The sequence below is a fragment of the Aethalodelphis obliquidens genome, unplaced genomic scaffold (genome assembly GCF_003676395.1).
Source record: "Aethalodelphis obliquidens isolate GAN/ISIS:26980383/991018 unplaced genomic scaffold, ASM367639v1 scaffold2, whole genome shotgun sequence".
Classification (NCBI taxonomy): domain Eukaryota; kingdom Metazoa; phylum Chordata; class Mammalia; order Artiodactyla; family Delphinidae; genus Aethalodelphis; species Aethalodelphis obliquidens.
The window spans coordinates 61022575-61032261 of NW_020837946.1; positions in this window are offsets into that span (position 1 = coordinate 61022575).

Genomic DNA, 9687 nt, shown 5'->3' on the forward strand with positions numbered 1-9687 from the left:
AATGCAGGGGACATGGGTTCGAGCCCTGGTCTGGGAAGATCCCACATGCCGCAGAGCAACTGGGCCTGTGAGCCACAATTACTGAGCCTGCGCATCTGGAACCTGTGCTCCGCAAAAAGAGAGGCCGCGATAGTGAGAGGTCCCTGCACTGTGATGGAAGAGTGGCCCCCGCTTGCCGCAACTAGAGAAAGCCCTCGCACAGAAACGAAGACCCAACACGGCCATAAATAATAAATAAATTAATTAAATTAAAAAAAAATTCAGGGCTTCCCTGGTGGCGCAGTGGTTGAGAGTCTGCCTGCCGATGCAGGGGACACAGCTTCGTGTCCCCGTCCGGGAGGATCCCACATGCCACGGAAAGGCTAGGCCTGTGAGCCATGGCCGGTGAGCCTGTGCGTCTGGAGCTTGAGCTCCGCAACGGGAGAGGCCACAACAGTGAGAGGCCCGCGTACCGCAAAAAAAAAAAAAAAAATTCTGCTACTTGGTGACAAATAATGCTGATTAAAAACCTAAGTGGTGATCTTAAAGGTCAAGGTGATAGCTAGAATACAGTTTAACTTTGATCCATTTTAGTAGGTTACTTTATATGTTAGGTCCAGAAGTTACCTGAAGTTCAAAATATTGAAATAGAACTGAAAGATTAGGAAAAGCTGTATATCTTGTGGCACATGATACTTGCATGTTAATAAAGACTATTGACTGAAAAGAAAAATAGTACCTGCCTTTCAGGCACCTAGCACTAAAAGTGGGTTCAGAAGGTCCTCCAACTAATATGGCATGAGCTCTGACCAGTCAGAACAAATGCTGGCCATAGTGCAGAAGAGAGGGTCAAGAGTAATTGTGGGACACTCTGAGGAAGGGATGGGACCAGTTGGGGTAGGAACTCGGGAGACTCCAAGCAGCAGCCATTTATCAATCAATGTGGAGATGTTTCTGTATTTTAACTCATATCTGTGCATAGTTGCTTAGTATGAGCCCTGCCTGTCATCAGTGACGTAAGGTAGACTCCATAAATGACTCCCTTCACTCCAGCACATGCAGCTATTTTGGAAGTTTACACAGCTAATGACTTGCACATCCAAGGCACATGACTATTTTGGGTTGGAGACCTAACTGGTCTCTGTTTCCAGAACTATTTTTTCTTCACTTTAGAAATGCTATTTGGATCTCAAGATTGTTTCTGTTCAAGCCACCATGAATATTAAATATCATCATGGTGGTTGCTGGACTGATGAAAAAATTAATGTTTCTTTTTGACAATTTAGACTTCATCAGTAGGAATGTTTTAGAATTTTATTCCTGTGAGCTTCCTTCCCAGAGGTATGGAATATATCCACACATAGTTATTAGTAAAAAACTTTTTCCCTGATAGTAACCACAAAGCAAAAATCTACAGTAGATACACAAAAGATGAAAGAATTTAAGCACACCACTACAGAAAAAGCATAAATGAAGAGAACAAGAAGAAAGGAACAAAGGAACTACAAAACAGGAAACAATTAACAAAATGGCAATAAGTACATACCTATCAATAATTACTTTAAATGTATATGGACTATATTCTCCAATCAAAAGATAAGAGTGGCTGAATAGATAAAAAGGCAAGACCCATGTAGATGTAAGGACACACACAGACTGAAAGTGAAGGGATGAAAATAGACATTCATGCAAATGGAAACCAAAAGCTGGAATAGCTATACTTGTATCAGACAAAATAGACTTTGAGACAAAGAAAGTAATAAGAGATAAAGAAGGGCATTATATAATGATAAAGGGATCAATTCATAAACAGGATATAACATTTGCAAATATTTCTACACCTAACAGAAGCATATAAGTATATAAAGCAAATATTAACAGATGTAAAGGGAGAAATAGTAATACAATAACAGTGGGGGACTTTAATATTCACCTTCGTGAATGGATACATCATCCAGACAGAAAATAAGGAAACATCAGCCTTAAATGACACAGTAGGCCAGATGGACTTAACAGACTTGAACAACATGGGTTGGGGCAGCAACCCCCCATGCAGTCAAATTCATGTATAACTTTTGACTCCTCCAAAACTAATAGCCTAGTATTGGCCAGAAACCTTGCTGATAACACAATCGATCAACACATTTTGTATGTTGTATGTATTATATACTGTATTCCTAAAATAAAGCTAGAGAAAAGAAAAGAAAATGATAAGGAAGAGAAAATACATTTACAGTACTGTACTTGTTGATACCGTTAAGTTTACATTGTTTACAAGATGAATCATCTGTCAGTAAAATATTGTCTTATACAAAACACTGCAGATATGTGTATTATTAACACTAGACATCAAAAATGAAAAAATTCATATTTATTTACAGGTATAACAATTCATGCATTGATAATGAAGAAGCAGTAATATGATCGTTTTATGGTAGTCTTGTGTAATCCATAGGAATACATCACAGTATCCTAGCCTACACACTAATGAATGAATCACTGAAAATTTTATGGCACAAAGTATCAGTCGTACTCATAATATAGTATTGGAAACACTGTTACACATTTAAAAAAAAATTTATCTGTGAAGATAGGTTGATACTCAGTTTTCTCTAATTACGAGAGAGAGGCATACTGTATGGTAATATAATTCTTTGAAAGCAAAATTATAAAACAGTAAGAAAACTAACACATTATTAGTTTCATATTAAATATCACTCACCTTATGTCTATGTAAGGATAGACTATCCACTTCAATACAAGTCTTGTGCACAATGTTCTACACATATATTTTCGTATATTTATTGAAAAAAAAAATCTATGTATAAGAGCCCCCACACAACTCAAACCCATGTTGACAAGAGTCAACTGTATATAGAACATTCTATCCAAAAGCAGCTAAATACACATTCTTCTCAAGTTGCACATGCAACATTCTCCAGGATAGATCATATGTTAGGCCACAAAACAAGTCTTAATAAATGTAAGATTGAAATCATATCAAAAATCTTTTCCATCCACAATGGCTTGAAACTAGAAATCAATTACAAGAAGAAAACTGGAAAATTCACAAGTATGTGGAGATTAAACAACATACTACTGAACAACCAGCAAGTCAAAGAATAACTCAAATTTTAGAATACCTTGAGACAAACGAAAATGGAAATGCAACATAGCAAAACTTAAGAGATGCATCAAAAGCTGTTCTAAGAGAGGTTCATAGTGATAAATGCCTATCTTAAGAAACAAGAAAAATTTCAAATCACAATCTTACTTTACACTTCAAGCAAAAGAAGAACAAACAAAACCCAAAGTTAGAAGAAAGGAAATTATGAAATCAGCAGAAATAAAACAGGGGCTTAAAAAAACAATAGAAAACATAAAACTAAGCTGGTTCTTTGAAAAGATAAACAAAAATTGACAAAACTTCAGCTAGACTAACCAACAAAAAAGAGGACTCAAAATCAGAAATGAAAAAGATGTTACAACTGATACCAAAGAAATACAAAGGATCATAGAGACTGCTATGAATAATTATACATCAACAAATTTGACAACCTAGAGAAAAGGATAAATTCCTAGTAACATACAACCTACCAAGACTGAATTATGAAGAAACAGAAAATCTGAACACACCAATTACTAATAAGGAGATTGAATCGGTAATCAAAAACCTCCCAACGTGGGCTTCCCTGGCGGCGCAGTGGTTGAGAGTCCGCCTGCCGATTCAGGGGACACGTGTTCGTGCCCCGGTCCGGGAGGATCCCACATGCCACGGAGGGGCTGGGCCCGTGAGCCATGGCCGCTGAGCCTGTGCATCTGGAGCCTGTGCTCTGCAGCGGGAGAGGCCACAGCAGTGAGAGGCCCGCGTACCGCCAAAAAAAACAAAACAAAAAAACAAACAAAAAAACCTCCCAACAAACAAAAGTCCAGGAACAGATGGCTTTACTGCTGAATTCTACCAAACATTAAACAATACACACCAATTCTTCTTAAACTCATCCAAAAAAAAAAGACAGAAAAGGAGAGAACACTTCCAAACTCATTTTACAAGGCTAACATTACCCTGACACCAAAACCAGACAAGGATGACACCAGAAAAGATAATTACAAGGAAATATCCCTAATGTACATAAATGTGAAAATCCTCAACAAAATATTAGCCAACCTAATTCAACAATGCATTAAAAAAAATCATGCACCATGACTGAATAAGTGGGATTTACTCCAGGAATGGAAGGAGTAAATCATCTGCAATTCAATATCATATGCTGCATTAACAAAATGGATAAAAATCTTATGATCAAAGGTATTTCTAAATGGGCTTAGGAGATTAGCATGCTTCATTTCCAGAATATTTCTGCAGTGATTCAGGAGCTGGAGACAAGATGGCAGAGTAGAAGTACTTGAGCTCACCTCCTCTCACAAAAACACCAGAATCACAACTAACTGCTAAAGAACCATCAACAAAAAAAGACTTGAATCTACCAAAAAAAAAAAAAAAGACATTCTACACCCAAAGACAAAGAGGAAGCCACAACAAGGTGATAGGAGGGGTGCTGTCGTGATCTAATCCAATTCCACACCTGCCAGGTGGGCAACCCACAAACTGGAAAGTAATTATATTGCAGAGGATCTCCCATAGGAATGAGTTCTAAGCCCCATATCAGGCTCCCCAGCCTGGCGGGTCTGGCATTGGGAGGAGGAGCCCCCAGAGCTGGTTTTGAAGGCCAGTGGGGCTTGAGTTCCAGAGCTCCACAAGACTGGGGGAAACAGATACTCCACTCCTGGAGAGTGCACACAAGTTTTTATGTGCACTGGGACCCAGGGCAAAGCAGTCACTCCATAGGCGCTGGGGCCACACCTCCCTGAGAGGTGTGGAGGGTCTCCCGGGGAGGCAGGGGCTGGCTGTGGCTCACTGTAGGGACAAGGACACTAGCAGACACCCCAGGGAATACCCATCAGCATAAGCTCTCCCGGAGGTTGCCATTTTGGCACCAACACCCGACCCTACCCAACAGCCTGCAGGCTCCAGTGCTGGGATGCCTCAGCGTCCCAGGGTGGGAACACAGCCAATGCCCATCAGCAGACAGGCTGCCTAAAGTCACCCTGAGCCAAAATCCACCTATAAACACACTCCTTGACATGGCCCTGCCCACCAGAGGGATAAGACCAGCTTTAGCCACCAGTGGGCAGGCACCAGTCCCTTCTACCAGGAGGCCTACACAAGCCCCTAGACCAACCTCACACACCTGGGGGCAGACACCAGAACCAAGAAGAATTACAGTCCTGCAGGCTGAGGAATGGAGACCACAAACACAGAAAGTTAAACAGAACGATATATGTTCCAGATGAAGGAACAAGATAAAACCCCAGAAGAACAACTAAGTGAAGTGGAGACAGGCAATCTACCTGAAAAAGAATTCAGAGTAATGACAGTAAAGATGATCCAAGATCGTCAAAAAAGAATGGAGGCACAGACCTAGAGAATCCAAGAAATGTTTAATAAAGAACTAGAAGTTTTAAGGAACAAACAGAAATAAACAATACAATAACTGAAATGAAAAATACACTAGAATGAATCAATAGCAGAATAAATGGGACAGAACGAATAAGTAAGCTGGAAGAAAGACTGGTGGAAATCACTGCCAGGGAACAGAATAAAGAAAAAAGGATGAAAAGAAATGAGGACAGTCTAAGAGACCGCTGGGACTACATTAAATGCACCAACATTCATATTATAGGAGTCCCAGAAGGAGAAGAGAAAAGGCCTGAGAAATTATTTGAAGAGATAATAGCCCAAAACATCCCTAACATGAGAAAGGAAACATTCACTTGAGTCCAGGAAGTGCAGAAAGTCCATGCAGGATAAACCCAAGGAGGAACACACTGAGACACATAATAATCAAGCTGACAAAAATTAAAGACAGAGAAAATATTAAAAGCAACAAGGGAAAAGCAACAAATAACATACAAGGGCATAAGGTTATCTGCTGATTTTTCAGCAGAAACACTGCAGGCTAGAAGGGAGTGGCATGATATATGTAAAGTGATGAAAGGCAAAAACCTAAAATCAAGAACACTCTACCACCAAGGCTCTCATTCAGATTCAATGGAGAAATAAAAAGCTTTACAGACAAGCAAAAGCTAAAAGAATTCAGCACCACCAAACCAGTTTCACAACAAATGCTATAGGAACTTCTCTAGATGGAAAAGAAACAGATACAACTAGAAACAAGAAAATTATGAATGGGAAAGCTCACCAGTAAAGGCAAACATACAGTAAAGGTAGGACTCTTCCACAAACAAATATGTTATTAAAGCCAGCAATCGTGAGAAGAGGAGAGTACAAATGCAGGATACTGGAAATGCATTTGAAATTAAGAGACCAGCAACTTAAAACAAACTTGTATATATACAGACTGCTATAACAAAACCTCATAGTAACCACAAACCAAAAATCTACAATAGATAGACATGCAAAAAAGAAAAAGCAATCCAAACACAACACTAAATGTAGTCATCAAATCACAAGAGAACAAAAGAGGAAGGGAAGAAAACAGACCTACAAAAACAAATCCAAAACAACTAACAAGAAGGCAATAAGAACATATATAATTACCTTAAATGTAAATGGATTAAAGGCTTCAACCAAAAGACATAGACTGGCTGAATGGATAGAAAAACAAGACCCATATATATATTGTCTACAAGAGACCCACTTCAGATCTAGGGACACAGAAAGACTGAAAGTGAGGGGATGGAAAAAGAAATTCCGTGCAAATGGAAATCAGAAGAAAGCTGGAGTAGTAACAGCCATATCAGACAAGATAGACTTTAAGATAAAGACTATTATAAGAGACAAGGAAGGACATTACATAATGATCAAGGGATCAATGCAAGAAGATATAACAATCGTAAATACTTATGAATCCAACACAGGAGAACCTTAATACGTAAGGCAAATGCTAACATAAAAGGGGAAACAGACAGTAGCACAATAATAGTGGGGGGAATTCCCTGGTGGCACAGTGGTTGGGGGTCCGCCTGCCAATGCAGGGGACACAGGTTCAAGCCCTGGTCTGGGAGGATCCTACATGCCACGGAGCAACTAAGCCCATGCACTACAGCTGCTGAGCCTGCACTCTAGAGCCCACAAACCACAACTACTGAGCCCACGTGCCACAACTGCTGAAGCCCGTGCGCCTAGAGCCTGTGTTCCACTACACGAGAAGCCACCACAGTGAGAAGCCCACACACTGCAATGAGGAGTGGCTCCCGCTAGCCGCAACTAGAGAAAGCCCACGTGCAGCAATGAAGACCCAACGCAGCCAAAAATAAATGAATAATGAAATGGAGAGATGAAGCTATGTCTTAATATTAAAAAAAATAATAGTGGGGGACTTTAACACCCCACTTACACCAATGGACAGATTATCCAGACAAAAAATAAATAAGGAAACACAAGCTTTAAATGGCACAACAGACCAAATAGATTTAATTAATATTTATAGGACACTCCTCATGAAAGCGGCAGAATACAGTTTCTTCTCAAATGCTCACAAAACATTCTCCAGGATAGATCACATCTTGGGTCACAAATAAAGCCTTGGTAAATTTAAGAAAATTAAAATCATATCAAGCATCTTTTCCGACCACAATGCTATGAGATTAGAAATCAATTACAGGAAAAAAAAAACTGTAAAAAATACAAACACATGGAAGCTAAACAATAGGCTACTAAATAACCAAGAGATCACTGAAGAAATCAAAGAGGAAATCAAAAAATACCTAGAAACAAATACAATGAAAACAAGATGACCCAAAACCTATAGGATGCAGCAAAAGCAATTCTAAAAGGGAAGTTTATAGCAATACAATCCTACCTCAAGAAATAAGAAAAATCTCAAATAAACAATCTAACCTTACTAGAGAAAGAACAAAAAAAAGAACCCCCAAGTTAGTAGAAGGAAAGAAATCATAAAGATCAGAGCAGAAATAAATGAAATAGAAACAAAGAAAACAGTAGCAAAGATCAATAAAACTAAAAGCTGGTTCTTTGAGAAGATAAACAAAATTGATAAACCTTTAGCCAGACTCATCAAGAAAAAGAGGAAGAGGACTCAAATCAATAAAATTAGAAATGAAAAAGGAGAAGTAACAATTGACATCACAGAAATACAGAGGATCATGAGCGACTACTACAAGCAACTCTATGCCACTAAAATGGACAACCTGGTAGAAATGGACAAATTCTTAGAAAAGTACAACCTTCCAAGACTGAACCAGGAAGAAATAGAAAATATGAGCAGACCAATCACAAGCAATGACATTGAAACTGATTAAAAATCTTCCAACAAACAAAAGTCCAGGACCAGATAGCTTCACAGCTGAATTCTAGCAAACATTTAGAGAAGAAATAACACCTATCCTTCTCAAAGTCTTCCAAAAAAAATTGCAGAGGATGGAACACTCCCAAACTCATTCTACGAGGCCACCATCACGCTGATACCAAAACCAGGCAAAAATATCACAAAAAAAGAAAATTACAGACCAATATCACTGATGAACAAAGATGCAAAAATCCTCAACAAACTACTAGCAAACTGAATCCAACAGCACATTAAAAGGATCATACACCATGATCAAGTGGGGTTTATCCCAGGGATGCAAGGATGTTTCAATATCTGCAAGTCAATCAGTGTGACAGCCCACATTAACAAATTGAAGAGGGGAGTTCCCTGGTGGCCTAGTGGTCAGGATTCTGGGCTTTCACTGCCATGAGCTGGGTTCAATCCCTGGATAGGGAACTAAAATCCTGCAAGCTGTGTGGTGGCACGGCCGAAAACAAAAACAAAACAAATTGAAGAATAAAAACTATATGATCATCTCAGTAGATGTAGAAAAAGCTTTTGATGAGATTTAACACCATTTATGATAAAAACTCTCCAGAAAGTGGGAATAGAGAGAAACTACCTCAACATAATAAAGGCCATATATGACAAAGCCATAGCTAACATCACACTCAATGATGAAAAGCTGAAAGCATTTCCTCCAAGATCAGGAACAAGACAAGGATGTCCACTCTCATCACTTTTATTCAACATAGTCTTGGAAGTCCTAGCCACAGCAGTCAAAGAAAAAGAAATAAAAGGAATCCAAACTGGAAAAGAAGTAAAACTGTCACTGTTTGCAGATAACATGATACTATATATAGAAAATCCTAAAGATGCTACCAGAAAACTACTAGAGCTCATCATGAATTTGATGAGGTTGCAGGATATAAAATTAATACATTGAAATCAGTTACATTTCTATACACTAACAATGAAAGATCAGAAAGAGAAATTAGGCAAACAATCCATTTACCATTGAATCAAAAAGAATAAAATACCTAGGAATAAACCTATCTAAGGAGGCAAAAGACTTGTACTATGAAAACTATAAGACGCTGATGAAAGAATTTGAAGATGACACAAACAGCTGGAAAGATATATCATGTTCTTAGATTGAAAGAATCAATCTTGTCAAAATGACTATATTACCCAAGGCAATCTACATATTCAATGCAATCTCTATTAAACTACCAATGGCATTTTTCACAGAAGTAGAACAACAAATTTTAAAATTTGTATGGAAACACAAAAGACCCCAAATAGCCAAAGCAATCTTGAGAAAGAAAAACAGAGCTGGAGGAATCAGGCTCCC